Genomic DNA, 16,250 nt, shown 5'->3' with positions numbered 1-16,250 from the left:
AGGAATTCAGTCTTGGACATATGAGTTTTAGATGGCGGGCAAACATCCAGATGGAGATGTCCTGAAGGCAGGAGAAGACCCGAGCCTGAAGGGAGGGAGAGAGAGAAGGGGCAGAGATGTAGATTTGGGTGTCATCAGCGTAGAAATGATAGTTGAAGCTGGAGAGAATGTTTCTATATGTTGCCAACTTGTACTTCCCAAGCGCTTAGTACAGTGCTCTGCACACAGTAAGCGCTCAATAAATACGATTGATTGATTGATTGATTGATTGATTGATTGAATAGAAGACCTGTAGCGGAGCCGGGTTTAGAACCCAGGTCCTTTTGACTCCCAGGCCCATGTTCTCTCCACTAAGCCACGCTGCTTCTCTTTAATAATAATGATGACATTTATTCAGTGCTTACTGTGTACCAATAATAGTAGACATAGACTGTGAGCCTCTATGAGGGAGGGAGAACAGATGTTTCTGAGCTTCCTCATCTATAAAATGGGCACAAGAGAAGTTAAGTGAGTTGCTTAAGGTCACACAGCAGACAAGTAGCAAAACTGAGACTAAAACTAAGGTCTCCTGTCTCCCAGTTTTGTGCTCTTTTCTCTTTTCTCATGCCCCTTCTATTTACTCCTTGGGGCAGAAATAACCATCTCCCCCAAGTGCAGAGCTACTAATAGTAAAACAATAATAAACTATGCTCTGAGCAAATAGAAATGGAACATTTCAAATGTTTCTCTGACATTCTCTATTTAATTTGCCAGATATTTTATAAATGGAGAAAACTGATGCATGATAATGAAAAAGACCAGCCCTCCTCAAAGACCTGTTTATTTGTGGATCATTGTTATAAATAAAGCTCGCTACAAAGTTAAAAAAAGAAATGACCTACCCAAATATTCATCCTCAGAACTCCGATTCATGTGCATATTAAATTCATGTATATTCATTGTATTTACTCCAAAGGGGGAGAAAGACAAAAAATGTTTACAATCAGTGGAATCAGAGTGTCGGCTTTTTGTGGGCAGGTAATGTGTCATGTACTTCTGTGGTACTTTCCCAAGCGGTCAGTGCAGTCAAGGAGTAGCGGTTGTAGTGCTATTTCTTGACCACCTTTTAAGGGCACTGCACTGTACTGATTGGAAACTGGGTGAGTGTATGTATATATATTTGGATGCACGTGGTAGCAGAGGAGGTTCCTGTTTCCACTAGATTCTCAGAACGGACCCTCAAGGGACGGGGCAGTTTACATAATTTTTTAAATGTGCATATTAAACTCTGACTTCACTGTGCTTCTCAAATGGAAGCTAAAGGATAGAGGGCAGCTTTGCCTTTTCACAGGGCTAGAGCCCACTTAGTTTTGCAGAAGTGAGGGTTTTAAGATGAGCAAAAGCCAAAGGCTTACACCTATTTGGAATTAGAAGTAACCCAGGATGTGTTCAACCAGCAGAAAAAGCACTGTGAGGCATTTATTAAAGAGAAGCCAATTAAAGCCAGGGACAAAGCTGTAAGGACTTATCCTTCCCTTCTGCTCAGAAGGGAAGCAGGTTCATGTTCACTGCAGGTTAGCAGCCCTCCTGCAGGAAGGTTAAGGACAGGACAGAATGAGGGTCAACCAGAGGGCTGGGTATTAAGGGCAAGAGCTACTATAGATGACTACACTGACTGAGTTGAAGAAAAGCAGGCAGCAAGAGAGGAGGGAGAACTACAAGGCAGGATTGGCGGGCATTGGCATGGGCAAGGAAATGTTGGCACAGCTTTCTCTAGCCTACAGCAGGCTCTAGTCTCACATAGGAGGCAGCACCATTTCACAGCCAGTTAAGAGTGAATTTGGAATCCTCTTATGCCCAGAAAATGAAACAAGGATGGTTCTTAAAATAACCAGCAAAGCTGAGATATTTGGCTCAGGGGAAGTGGCATTCAGGCCTCTAAGCAGTTTTAGCGTGTGTGAAACTTACATTCAAATTCTCATGCACAGGTTGGTTACTAGGGCTGCAATCTGGTTAAAGGAAGTGCCTGGACTCTTTACATCCAGACACCCACAACCCCCTGCCTGCTGGCCCTTTTTCTTAGAGAAGGACAAGCCTAATAGGTAAACTGGCTCACAAGGCCTTTCTGGGACAACCAGAAATAAATTTGTCAGTTAATCAATTATATTTATTGAACACTTGCTTGGGGCAGAGCCCTGTACAATAGAACAGAGTTGGCAGGTACGTTCCCTGCCCACAGAGTCTGAAGTCTAGAGGGAAAGACAGAAATTATAATCAATTATTATTATATGTACATAAGTGCTGTGGGGCTGAGGGTGGGGTGAATGTCAAGTGCTTAATGGGTACAAGTGCATAGGCAATGTGGGAGAGGAAGTTAGGGAAATGAAGATTTAGTACTGAAGGCCTCTTGGAGACGATGTGATTTGATGAGCTAATGGACTTGGGGACTCTTGGTTGCTACTTGGAATCTCTGTATCTTGATCTCGTCTATCCCACCACCGAACCCTTGCCCACGTTCTCCCTTGGCCCAAGAACTTCCTCCCCTTTCATATACAACAGTCCACTACTCTCCCCACCATCAAAACCCTCCTAAAATCTCATCTCCTCTAAGAGGCCTTCCCAGACTAGGCCCTTTATTTTCCCTGTCAGCCCTCCCCACTGTGTCTACTATGCACTTAGCTTTGTACACCTTAAACACTTTGATACCCCAGCCCTACCATACATATGTAGATATTCTTATACCCTACTACTTCCCCTATCCGTAATTTATTTTAATGTTTGTCTTCCCTTGTGAATGTAAGGTCCTTGTGGGTAAGGATCATGTCTACAAACTCCATTTCATTATAATCTCCCACGTTCTAGTACAGTACTTTGCATAAAACTGATTGATTGATTGACTGATCTTAGCTCCTTTCAGTTCTGCGTGGAAGGACTCAGGCCTGGACCCTGGGATGAATAAGTCTGGGTGTCTTGACCCAGATGTGACCCAGCTTTGGGAGAAAAACAATAGTGTCAGCCCCACAGCTGGGAAATCCTAGAGGTGTTAGTGCCTGGCTCTTCCACAGAGTGGGCACCTATATTCATTGTACAATTTTGGAGAGTTTTTCACCAGCATGATTCACAGATGAGCTAATGGGGCAGGGGGGTGGGGGGGAGGGGTGTGTGTGTGTGTGTGTGTGTGTGTGCGTGTGCGTGTGTGTGTGTGTGTGTGTGTGTGAAGAGAAAGCACCCTATGTAGCAGGTGTGTTGCTGAATTGTGCTGGTAGTGAGGCACAGATGGGCTGTGTTACAGTCTTGGAACTGACATATGCAGTGTTTTGGTGGAGATGTGATGTGGATGACTAGGGACTGCCCTTTTTAGATGATGGAAAAGTATTATTTAACAAGAAAAGATTTTCTGGACTGAAGAAGGGGGAAGATGATGGCAACAAATGAGAAGGAGGAAGGTAGGGGACAGACTCCAACTGGAGATTGATGTTTTAAATCAAGTGCTCAGCACAAAGTAAATGCTCACTAAATACCACTGATCGATTGATTTGTCTCCAATGGGGACCAAGGGGAGATGAGAGGGTTATCATTATTAATAGTATCATTATTAATAGTATCATTATTAGACTGTAAGCTTGTTGTGGGCAAGGAATGTATCTATTTTGCTATATTGTACTCTCCCAAGCACTTAGTACAGTGCCCTGCACACAGTAAACACTCAATAAATATGACTGACTATTATTATTGTTATTACTAATAAGTGCTTACCCTGGGTCAAGCACTGTTCTATGTGCTGGGGTAGATACAAGATAATCAGCTCCCACATAGGGCTCACAGGGAGGGAGAACAGGTATTTAACCCCCATTTTACAAAGGAGGAAACTGAGGTACAGAGAGTTTAAATGATTTGCCCAAGTTTCCCAGAAAGCAATTGACGAAGTTGGAATTAGAACCCAGATCCTCTGACTCTCAGGCCAGTGCTGTTTCCACTAGGCCACTTTGCTTCTCCTAATAATAAGGATAATAACAACACGTGTGGCATTTGTTAAGCCATTACTATGTACCAGGCACTGTTCTAAGTGCTGGGGTAGATACAAGGTAATTTGGTTAGACACAGTCCCTGTCCCACATTGGGCTCACAGATTTCATCCCCACTGGACAGATGAGGTAACTGAGGCCCAGAGAACTGAAGCAACTTGCCCAACATCACACAGCAGACGAGTGGCAGAGCCGGGATAATAATAATAATACTGATGGTATTTGTTAAGTGCTTACTATGTGCCAAGCACAGTTCTAAATACTGGGGGATATACAAGGTAATCAGGTTGTCCCACATCGGGCTCACAGTCTTAATCCCCATTTTCCAGATGAGGTAACTGAGGCCCAGAGAAATGAAGTGACTTACCCAAAGTCACACAGCTGATAAGCGGCGGAGGCAGGAGTAGAACCCATGACCCCTGGCTCCCAAGCCCGTGCTCTTTCCACTGAGCCACACTGCTTCTCTTGGATTAGAACGGGATTAGCACCCGTGACCTTCTGACTCTCGGGCCCGTGGTCTAGCCACTAGGCCATGCTGCTTCTCCAGGCTGCTTCTGCTTCTCATGATTTAGGGTTCCCCTTGGAACTGTCCCCTGAAGTCCCAACCGGCAATGTATTTCGTGCGTGAGGGTAAAAGTGGGGCTCTCCACTTCCCCCAAACACACCCACCCACCCACCCACACATCTCCCCTCCCCACCCCCACCCCGACTTTTCCTTCTTGCTTCGAAATGAGCAACCCCGACCCGGGGAGGGGAAGGAAGCCCCGGGGAGCGGGGAAACCTGTCCGGAGGCCGCAGCCGTCTCCGGAGCTGGTGGCCACAGTGTGTGGGGGGAGTGGTGACGTCGCCTGAGAAGTGCGATTGGTTTGATCCGGTAATGTAGAGGAGGTGCCAGCTTCGGCCCCTTTATTATGGTAAACGGATGGCACTCGGGGGCCCGCTGGCCGTCGAGTCCGTTGGCCGGGGATCCCGCGCGGCCGAGCGGCACGATGTGAGCTGCGGGGCGGGCGGCGGGATCACTGCACCCCTGCGGGTAGCCCTCCATCCCTCCCTCCATCCCTGCGGCCGCCGCCACCCGCAGAGCAGCATGCGGTGATCACCGCCAGTAAGTTCAGCTCTTCCTTCGACGCTTTTTACTTTTCCCTCCGCAGTGGCTCCCGCTCCCGGGAGAGGAGAGCGCCCAGTCCCGCCGCCACCCGACGGACACCCCGGGGGGAGCGGGAGCCCGAGGGTTGGGAGAGGAAAGCCGGGAGGAGGGGGAAGGGATCCGGGAGGAGGGAGAGGGAATCCGGGAATGGGAAGCCCGGAGATGGGAGAGGGAAGCCGGGAGGAGGGAGAGGGTAGCCGGGAGGAGGGAGAGGGAAACCGGGAAAGGGAGAAGGGATCCGGGAAGAGGGAGAGGGAAGCCGGGAGGAGGGTGAAGGGATCCGGAAGGAGAGAGAGGGAATCCGGGAGTGGGAAGCCCGGAGATGGGAGAGGGAAGCTGGGAGGATGGTGAAGGGATACGGAAAGGGTGACAGGGAATCCGGGAGTGGGAAGCCCGGAGATGGGAGAGGAAAGCTGGGAGGACGGAGAAGGGACCCGGGAGGAGGGAGAGGAAACCCGAGAGATGGGAGACGGAGACCGGGAGGAGGGTGAAGGGATCCTGGAGGAGGGAGAGGGAATCCGGGAATGGGAAGCCCGGAGATGGGAGAGGGAATCCGGGAGGAGGGAGAAGGAATCCTGGAGGAGGGACAGCAAATCCGGGAGGAGAGAAAGAGGGTCCAGGAGAAGTGGGGATCGGGGTGCAGGGGCTTTCCGGGGCTGTCTAGGGTAGCCAGCTGGGCCGGGGGTGGTGGGGGGGAGGGGGCTCCAATTTAGCGCAGGGAGGGAAGGGAACTCCGACTAGAGTTTTTCTTGCGTCTCTGCCCCGGAGGTTTGCAAGGCGATCGGGAGAGGGTGAGGGACTGTTTCTCTCTTCCTTGATTATTTCCCTGTCTTTGTCGGGCTCGCTGATCCTCTCCCAGCCTCCCACACTGGGAGACCCCGCACGGCGCAGGAGGGGCACAAGGCTGCGGCAGAAAGTTGTGGGGTGAGCAAGGACTCTGGCGCGTTGGCTGGGGGCTGTTGAGGAAGGTTTCGGGGTCCCCTCCCCCAGGACAGACCCACGTCTTCGGGGTGCAGAACAGGACAGCCTGGTCAGAGGCCGGGGGATGTACCTGGGGGGTTCCCGAAACCCCGGGATTCTAGGACTCTGCAGGTCAGCAACGGCCTAACGTCACCAATCTCTCTGGAAAGCCATGCCGGGGAGGCTGATAGCTACGTGGGAACTGGAGAATTGAAAATCGTACTCCGGGGGAGCTGATTAAAGCCAGGGAAACGCTTTCACCCACTCATCTTAATCTTCAGTTGCAGATTTAGGAATTCCCCAAGAACTAGGGTTTAGGTTTTCAGCTGTGCGTAGCCTGGTGTTTGTATATATTGTGTGTGAAGTGTTCGTATATATCTGTGTGCATGTGTGTTGTATATAGTGCGTGCATGTAATAATAATAATAATAATGATGGCATTTATTAAGTGCTTACTATGTGCAAAGCACTGTTCGAAGCGCTGGGGAGATTACAAGGTGATCAGGTTGTTTACAGATGAGGTAACTGAGGCACAGAGAAGTTAAGTGACTTGCCCAAAGTCACACAGCTGACAATTGGCAGAGCTGGGATTTGAACCCACGACCTCTGACTCCAAAGCCCGTGCTCTTTCCACTGAGCCACGCTGCTTCTATTCATGTGTGATATTTGTATATAATAATAATAATGATGGCATTTGTTAAGCGCTTACTATGTGCAAAGCACTGCGTATGGTGTAGAAACATAAGTCCGTTGCAATAGTTTTGTGTTCTAACTTCATCGTTCGTGCAGAAGTCGCAGAGCGCACACCACCCTGCAGAATGCTGCTCTGTAAACACACACAGGCACACACACACGTTGTCGTGGGCACACACAGCACCATGACGCCTTCCGATCTCGGCATTTGGCTGTGAGTCGCTCGCCAAGCTGAAGGTAAGAATGCCTCTGGGCTCTGCTCAGTGGCTCGGAGTGACATTCCTAAGCCAGGGCGATCATTCCCTTTGCCCTGAGCCGGGGGATTGCTTTGTTTAGGATCTCTTCCAAGCTGCCCTATGGTTACAGTCCCAGAGACAGGGGTTTTTTTTTAACTGTCAGAAAAGTACACAGTAAAGAGGTCTCCTCAGTAAACAGGTGTTGGGGCTGGGAGCGAGAAAAGAGAAGGGAATGGAGGGAGGAGAGATCAAGACTCGATTTGATTGTGTTCAAAATACTCAGAGTGACGCAGTTGGTCTATATCCACCTTTTTGCTATTTTTTTTTTGTCCTGGTGATGATAGTCTTCCTGATTTCTGAATGCAAACTTTTCCCCTTCTCCTGGGACCGACCCCAAACAACCAAGGAAGAGAGGCTCAGGTTGTTCCTGGACCTATGTCCAAAGAGACCCTAAAGAAGGGGGTGGGCTGGGTCCCCCCAGAGCCCCAGACCAGGATGTCACACGAGGGCACAGCTTCTAAACTGCCATGACCCCCACTAAGCAGAATCCCCCTTCTGTATTCATTCATTCATTCAATCATATTTATAGAGCACCTACTGTGTGCAGAGCACTGTACTAAGCGCTTGGGAAGTACAAGTTGGCAACATATAGAGACGGTCCCTACCCAACAGTGGGCTCATTGTAGAGGGTGCCCTGTCCTTAAGGGTCTTCTAGCTTTAGTGGCTGCCAGTTGGGGGGGCAAAAGGGGCTTCTCTGGTCCCAGGAGTGGCACCGTTTGGTGAAAGGGAGAGAGTAATTCTGTATTTCACTGTTTCCTGCATCAGAAGAGTGCTGATCAGGGACAGTAGGCCCTCCTTTCTGGAGAGTGGCACCAAGCAGGAAGGTGGTCGTGGAGGTCGGGGGTGGGGAGGAGGGTAGGAAGGGGAAAAGGATCAACTGCAGTCCCTGGGAGCCATGGGGACTTCTGGCAGGCACTGAGCAGGGTTGGAAATTCTAAAGTCACTGAGGAGGCTTTCCCTTCCCCTTTTCCCTTGTTGTATCTGGCTGACTCACACCTGTGGCCCCCAAGTTTCAGTAGGGAAGAACATATGCCCTGGACTTTCAGTTTCCATGCAGGCTCAACCCTTGAGTTTCTTTTGTTATCTTTATGCTCTGATTTTCCTTTCCCCTGAAATGGCCTCTGGCTCATGATTCTTTCTTCCCAAACTATTCCCCATCCAACAAATGTCTTCCATTCCTCACTCTCCATCCCACCAACCCTTCACGTAATCCTTAGTCTCTTCTCCACCCGCCTCTTCTTCTCCCAGACTTGAGAATATTCTGAGTGGATCTCTAGGAGTTCTCTTAGCCCACTTGGGGAATTACTCTTCTTATATGCCAATGCTTACACATGTATCTGGCTGGCTTAGTGGAAAGAGAGGAGGTTCTGCCACTCTGCTACTTGCCTGCTGGGTGACCTTCAGACAAATCACTAGGGTCTAGGTCGCCTAAGCACTTGGAACCGCACCTTCTAAGCACTTGATATTCACCCCACCCTCAGCCCTACTGCACTCCCAAACATATCGTTATACCCTGCCACTTCAGTACTGTCTCTCCCCTTTGACTGTAAGTTCCTTGTGGGCAGGGATCAGGTCTACAGACTATTATATTTAACTCTCCTAAGCACTTAATAGTGTCCTGCATACAGTAGGTGCTCAATAAATACTATTGGTTGATTGATATACTTCTGGGCCTCAATTTCTTCATCTATAAAATGGGGAGAATAATATCTGCCTCATCTCACGGGGATGTTGGGAGGACAAGATGCAGTAAGTAATGTGAAAGAGCTTTGAGAAACATTGAAGTGATAAACAAATTGTGTGCCTCATGTACTCGTTGGCATGCAGGGGTGGAATTGCGGGTCATTGGTCTCTAGAGCCAGAATATTCCAGGAAAGGGTTCTCTTCAATTCTTCCCTGGTCTATTTTTGTTCCTATTTTGTCTGACTTAGGCTTTCAAATAACACTGGACCCAGGGGTGCAGGCTCAGCCATAGCTGATGAGGAGCCAAAGTAGACTGAATTTTTCGTGTTTAGTTCTCTAGCTAGTGCGGACAAGGCCCTGGGAGGTGTGGGGGGAAAGCAAAATTGTGAAATGGTAAATGCCTGTGGTTTACCTTTGCACCAGGGCAAATGGAGTTTCCCTCCACCTGAGGTATAGATACAGGTTGTAGATAATCTTTGGAAGAATATTTATAGCTAAGCAATATAGCTACTAGGTTCCCCTCCTCGTCATGGTGGCCCGAGGAATCTACCCCAGGTAATAAAATAACAAGTTCATTCTCCTCTTAAGCCTCGATCCTAATCCCCTACAACTAGATACAGAAAATTACTCTCCTTGTAAACTGTCCCACACTTTAGTGGGGTGGGGTGGGGGGAATCCCCCAAACTCCTGGTGGCAATAGAGTAGAACCTGGGGACCAAGAGTCAAGTCTTAGTAATAATGGGATTTATTAAATGCCTATCATTTGCCAATCACCATGCTAAGCCCTGGGGAAGATGCCAGATAATCAGATGGGACCCAGATTTCGAGCTGTGTGTGAGATTGGGACAAAGAGAAAGTACAGGTACTTTATACCTATTTTGCACCTCAGGAAACTGAGACACAGAGATGTTAGTGACTTGCCTAAAGTATTATTGCAGGCAAACGACAAAGCCGGGACTAGAACCTAGACCTCTTGGCTCACAATTCTGCTAAGGCATGCTTTGTCTCACAGGGGTGACAGGAACATAGTGGGGTGGTGTGGGAGTTTCTCCTGAATTTTGACTATGAACGATCCTCTCCATAGCATCTCCCTCCAGCTTCTGGACCCTTTCTCCTCCTTGCATCCAAGTTATTTGTTTGTTTGTCCCAGCTTCAGCCTGGACCAACCCCAAAGACCTCAAGTCTCCCAGAGGAGGCTGTTAAACTCGAGCCGTTTGTCAAAGGGATCTGGGCCAAGGAGATAGCTGTGCCCGAGGAGGATGAGAGTCCGGGAGTGTCTTGCTCCTGGCCCGTGGTTCCCCCTATTCCAGTTTGTCCCTGACATCCCTGGCTCCAGCAGATTATCTGTTTTGTCTCTTCTCTCCTGGGGTCCTTAGAGCCAACCTCTCAGGAAAGCTTTGCCTGGAGGGAGGTACTGAGAGGCCTGTTCTCATTGCAAAGACCATCTCTCTAAGGTACCACTGGACTCTGCTCCAACCGCTCTTCATATTCTGTGTTCTCAGCTGGCAATCATGGGTGTGGTAAGGAGCTGAATTCTGCCTCTGGAGTCAGACAGAGGCTGAGCGTCAGAGCTGCCCTCTAGGGGCCTGCAACTGGAAAAGTCTTCCTTGGGGATTTGACTGAAGGGCTGCGTGATGTTTGCTTGAAACACTCCAGAAAAAGGCACAATATTCTTCCTTGTGACACATTCTCCACTTGAGCCTAATAGGAAGGCAGGAAGGAAATCGCCAGCCCATAGTCAAGCTCTGCACAATCTCTGGTTTCCCTTGTTCTCTGTTGTTGTTCTTTTTTTCATTTGGACACCTACTTGGATGTCCTATATGTCAAGCATAACATGTCAATAACAGAACTGCATCTTCCCACTCAAACCCCATCCTTCCCCTGACTTTCCAATCATTGTAGACAGCACCACCATCCTTTCTGTCTCACAAGCCTGCGATCTTGGCATTATCCTTGACTCCTCTCTCTCAATCATTCATTCAATCATATTTATTGAGTGCTTACTGTGTGCAGAGCACTGTACTAAGCACTTGGGAAGTACAAGTCAGCAACATATAGAGACAGTCCCTACCCAACAACGGGCTCACAGTCTAGAAGGGGGAGACAGACAATGGAACAAAACATGTAGACAGGTGTCAAAATCTTTAGAGAAGCAGCGTGGCTCAGTGGAAAGACCATGGGCTTTGGAGTCAGAGGCCATGGGTTCAAATCCCGGATCCATCATTTGTCATCTGTGTGACTTTGGGCAAGTCACTTCTCTGTGCCTCAGTTACCTCATCTGTAAAATGGGGATTAAGACTGTGAGCCCCCCATGGGACAACCTGATCACCTTGTAACCTCCCCAGTGCTTAGAACAGCGCTTTGCACATAGTAAGTGCTTAATAAATGCCATAAAATAGAATTAAAGCTATATGCACATCATTAACAAAATAAATAGAATAGTAAATATGTACCAATAAAATAAATAGAGTACTAATTCTGTACAAATATATATACAAGTGCTATGGAGAGGGGAAGGAGGTAGGGTGGGGAAAATGGGGAGGAGGAGAGGAAAAAGGGGGCTCAGGCTGGGAAGGCCTCCTGGAGGAGGTGAGATCTCAGTAGGGCTTTGAAGGGAGGAAGAGAGCTAGCTTGGCAGATGTGAGGAGGGAGGGCATTCCATTCATTCATTCATTCATTCATTCAATCATATTTATTGAGTGCTTATTGTGTGCAGAGCACTGTACTAAGTGCTTGGGAAGTACAAGTTGGCGACATATAGAGACGGTCCCTACCCAACAATGGGCTCACAATCTAGAAAGGAGAGACAGACAACAAAACAAAACATGTGGACAGGTGTCAAGTCATCAGAATAAATAGAAGTAAAGCTAGATGCACATCATTAACAAAATAAATAGAATAGTAAATAGGTACAAGTAAAATAAATGGAGTAATAAATCTGTACAAACATATATACAAGTTCTGTGGGGAGGGGAAGGAGGTAGGGCAGGGGGGATGGGGACGAGGAGAGCAAAAAGGGGGCTCAGTCTGGGAAGGCCTCCTGGAGGAGGTGAGCTCTCAGTAGGGCTTTGAAGGGAGGAAGAGAGCTAGCTTGGTGGATGTGTGGAGGGAGGGCATTCCATTCTAGGGGAAGGACATGGGCCTGGGGTCGACGGTGGGACAGACGAGAATGAGGTACAGTGAGGAGGTTAGTGGCAGAGGAGCAGAGGGTGTGGGCTAGGCTGTAGAAGGAGAGAAAGGAAGTGAGGTAGGAGGGGGCAAGGTGATGGAGAACCTTGAAGCCGAGAGTGAGGAGTTTTTGCTTGATTCGTAGGTCGACAGGCAACCACTGGAGATTTTTGAGGAGGGGAGTAATGTGCCCATAGTGTTTCTGCACAAAGATGATCCGGGCAGCAGAGTAAAGTACAGACTGAAGTGGGGAGAGACAGGAGGACGGGAGATCAGAGAGGAGGCTGATGCAGTAATCCAGTCGGGATAGGATAAGAGATTGAACCAGCAAGGTAGTGGTTTGGATGGAGAGGAAAGGGTGGATCTTGGCAATGTTGCGGAGGTGAGACTGGCAGGTTTTGGTGATGGATTGGATGTGTGGGGTGAATGAGAGAGCAGTGTCGAGGATGACACCAAGGTTGCGGGCTTGTGAGATGGGAAGGATCAATCAAACAATCAATCTCAATCAATTCACCTATTCAATCTATCACTAAATCCTGTTGGTTAAACCTCCACAACATTGCTAAAATCCACTCTTTCCTCTCCATCTGAACTGCTGCCACATTAATCCAAGTGCTTATCCTATCCTGTCTTGATTACTGTATCAGCCTCCTTGTTGACCTCCTTGCCTCTCGTCTCTCCCCACTCCAGTCCATATGTCACTCTGCTGCAGGGATCATTTTTCTACAAAAACATTCAGTCCATGTTTCCCCATTCCTCAAGAAACTCCAGTGGTTGACCATCCACCTCTGCATCAAACAGAAACTCCTTGCAATTGGCTTTAAACCACTCAACCACCTTGCCCCCTCATTCCTCACCTCGCTACTCTTTCACCCATCTTGCACACTTCACTCCTCTAATGCCAACCTACTCACTGTACCTTGATTTTGTCTATCTCGCCACCGACCTCTCGCCCATGTCCTGCCTCTGGCCTGGACTGCCCTTCCTCTTCATATCCAACAGACAACTACTCTCCTGTTCTTCAAATCATTATTGAAGGCACACCTTTTCCAACAGGCCTTCCCTGACTAAGCCCTCTTATTGTGTTCTTCCACTCCCTTCTGTGTTGCCCTAACTTGCTCCTTTTATTCATCCCTTGTCCCAGTCCCACAGTACTTATGTACAGATTCATAATGTATTTATTTAATATCTACCTCCCCCTCTAGACTGTAAGCTCACTGTGGTCAGGGAATGTGTCTGTTCTATTGTTCCATTGTATTCTTCCAAGTGTTTAGTACCATCCCTGCACACGTAAGCTCTCAGTGACATTTGTTAAGTGCATACTATGTGTCTCTTTATTGCCATATTGTACTCTCCCAAGTGCTTAGTACAGTGGTCTACACACAGTAGGCACTCAATAAATATGATTGAATGAATGACTAGGTGTCACTGGGGTAGATATAAGTTAATCAGGTTGAATACATGGGGCTCACAGTCTTTGTAGGAGGGAGAAAAAGTATTGAATCCCCATTTTTCAGTTGAGGAAACTGAGGCACAGAGAATTTAAGTGACTTGCCCAAGGTCACATAGGCACAAGGCAGAGCAGGGACTAGAACCCAGTTCCTCCAGCTCCCAGGCCCAGGCTTTATCAACCAGACCATGCTATTTCCCTCTGTAGGAAACAGGAAACAGACTGGCTGGAATATACATCCACTGTTTATTCTTCAGTAGCCGATTATTCAACCTGTGGATTATTCAGGCCCATTGACTCTCCTCTTCTCTGCAGTGGTCATTTCACAGGTTGTTAGTTCCTCCAAACAGAGGGCTGGCAATGAGGGAAATGTGGGAATAAGGTCAGACCCGCTGGACAGTAAACTCCTTGAGGGAAGGGATCATGTTTGTCAACTATATAGTATTTATTTTGATCTCCCAAGCACTTACTGCAGTGCTTTGCTCAAAATAAGTTCAATGCTTTACTTTAAATAAGTACAGTGCTCTGCTCCAAATAAGCACTCACAGATACCATGGATCGATTGCGTGATTGAGAGTGAAAATCAGGGAGAGGAAGGTTAGGAATTACATGTGGATCTCACAGTGACCCTGGCAGGTCCAGTTAGTGGTTGTGTTAGCTTGTTATTAGGGTCGAATGAAGAACCAAGGTTTTAGTCAAAAATAGCCCCGATCAGTCAATGTTATTGAGTGCTTACTGTGCTGCTTACTGGGCAGCACACTTTGGTAAACACTTGTCTTATGCTGTCGAGTCATTTCTGACCCATAGCGACACCACAAACACATCTCTACCAGAATGCCCCGCTTTCCATCTGCAATCGTTCAGGTAGTGTATCCATAGAGTTTTCTTGGTAAAAACACAGAAGTGGTTTACCACTGCCGACTTCTGCACAGTAAACTCGAGTCTCCGCCCTCTACTCTCTCCCATGCTGCTGCTGCCCAGCATGGGTGAGTTTTGACTTGTAGCAGATTGCCTTCCAATGGCTAGCCACTGCCCAAGCTAGGAATGGAATGGATAGGCCTCTGCTTGACTCTCCCTCCCATAGCCGAGATTGGTAGAGTACTGGGAACTCTCCAGGTGCGACCCTGAGGGGGGACTAAACACATAGGAGAGGACAGTTCAAAGAGTTGGTAGATACATTCCCTGCCTACAAAGAGCTTATAGTCTAGAGACCCAAAAACCCTCCACAATCCTCCCAGTCCCCATCCCACTGAATCTAGGATCTCTTCATCTTAACATTTATTCATTCAATTGTATTTATTGAGCATTTACTGTGTGCAGAGCACTGTACTAAGCGCTTGGGAAGTACAAGTTGGCAACATATAGAGACGGTCCCTACCCAACAGTGGGCTCACAGTCTAGAAGGGGGAGACAGACAACAAAACAAACATATTAACAAAATAAAATAAATAGAATAAATATGAACAAATAAATAAATAAATAGAGTAATAAATACGTACAAACATATATACACATATACAGGTGCTGTGGGGAGGGGAAGGAGGTAAGGTGGGGGGGATGGGGAGGGGGAGGAGGGAAAGACGACAAGAAGGACCCTTCCCTCTCCCTCCCCTCCCAGGGAAATTAGTCCTACCTGTTGGTCTTGGAAATTCAGTACTTCTGTTTACAGCCACCTCCTGCCCATTCCAACCAGAGACTCATGGTTGTTCATCTTATTTTGTGATTTGGGCTCTGGGCCATGGGCCAGGATCTAGTGGCCTTGATGCTGGGGGAGCATTGTTTACAAAGAACTGGCCTTCTGTTGCCAGGAGTTAAATATAGATCCATGGAAATACAGGGAGATAGCAACTGTCCTATGGCTCACAGGGATGGGGTTGGTGGGGGGGACCTGGGTGGTCCTCTAAGTTGGTATATTGTCACTGATTCAGCCAATACCGGCATCGGTGATGACTTTGAGACCTGTTTCTCCCCTGCTTTTGGCTTGAGTATGGTCATGTTGGAGCTGTCCACAGTGTTCCTGGAGCATTTCAAACAGATGAGATTCAAAAGCAAATTGCTCTTTCTCCATGGTCTCTTCTCTCCCTCGTCTTTTTTCCACCCTGCACCACTGACTCATCTGGCCTTGGTAGACACCTTGCCCTCCTCACTGGTCCCCACTTCCTTCTCCCATAGGCTGAGTCTCTCCATCAAGTGGGACAGAAGCTGGGGAAGGAAGGGGCTTCCATCCAGGCTTTAGAAGGAGCCCTGAGGGCAGAGGGTCTCTAAAGAGGCCTTGACATTAACTTTTCTCTCCACTGGTTGGCCTTGTTCCAGGGCACAAGGGGTGTATCTTGGGGTGAGGGTTGGGGTGGGGATCAAAAATCTGTCTGAGGGTAGTTAGGAGAATGTGGCACTCCCAGTCTGCTCTGAGACTAACTGTTGAGCCCAGTATCTAATAAACTATGGAAAAGGCTTGAAACAACTCCTTCCAGTGAGGAAGGGTGTTAGAGCTGGATAGAACTAGAGCTCAGGACAGCTCCTTCCTTCATTCTCTTGCTCCTGGATTGCTAGGGCTCAAGCTTGTTTCTAGAGGAAGCTCCAAGTCCTTACGACGGCTTAGTTGTTTTTCCTTTTTCTTCTTCCAATTATTCAGCTAAAAAGTGCCTAACAGTGCAGCAGTGTTGTCAACTGCTTCTCCTCCTCCTCCACCTCCTCCCCATTCCCCTCCTGCCTTTCCCATTCCTGATCTAACACTTCTCCTGCTCCCTGCTTTCACTCTCCCAGGCAGAGGAGGAAAAAAGTATGACATCTTCAACACTGGTCTGTTTCCGTGGAAACAGTGATGGTGAGACCAAGTTGGGGGGGCTTCTC

At 48.1% G+C, this 16,250-nt stretch overlaps 1 protein-coding gene and 1 non-coding gene across 4 annotated transcripts in view; one reads left to right on the top strand and one right to left on the bottom strand.

Annotated features, from left to right (window-relative positions):
* The first annotated feature begins 4,926 nt into the window (after nt 1–4,926).
* Nucleotides 4,927–16,250, top strand: part of TP53I11 (tumor protein p53 inducible protein 11) — a 32,199-nt gene continuing 20,875 nt past the window's right edge. The window contains exon 1 of one of the 3 annotated variants that reach the window (XM_038764112.1): nt 4,927–5,109. The gene's annotated coding sequence lies outside the window, so the exon portion shown is untranslated. Of the gene's footprint in view, nt 5,110–5,947; nt 6,076–6,890; nt 7,041–16,250 lie in introns of those variants that run through there. The other 2 variants (XM_038764114.1, XM_038764116.1) reach the window with 2 other exon arrangements.
* On the bottom strand, nt 14,397–14,534 carry LOC119944237. Its single transcript, XR_005455734.1, has one exon. It is a non-coding gene; the product is annotated as a small nucleolar RNA SNORA7 (small nucleolar RNA).

This window comes from Tachyglossus aculeatus, chromosome 22 (genome assembly GCF_015852505.1).
Source record: "Tachyglossus aculeatus isolate mTacAcu1 chromosome 22, mTacAcu1.pri, whole genome shotgun sequence".
Classification (NCBI taxonomy): domain Eukaryota; kingdom Metazoa; phylum Chordata; class Mammalia; order Monotremata; family Tachyglossidae; genus Tachyglossus; species Tachyglossus aculeatus.
The sequence above is the reverse complement of the archived record's forward strand: the minus strand, read 5'-3'. Positions and strand labels throughout refer to the sequence as shown.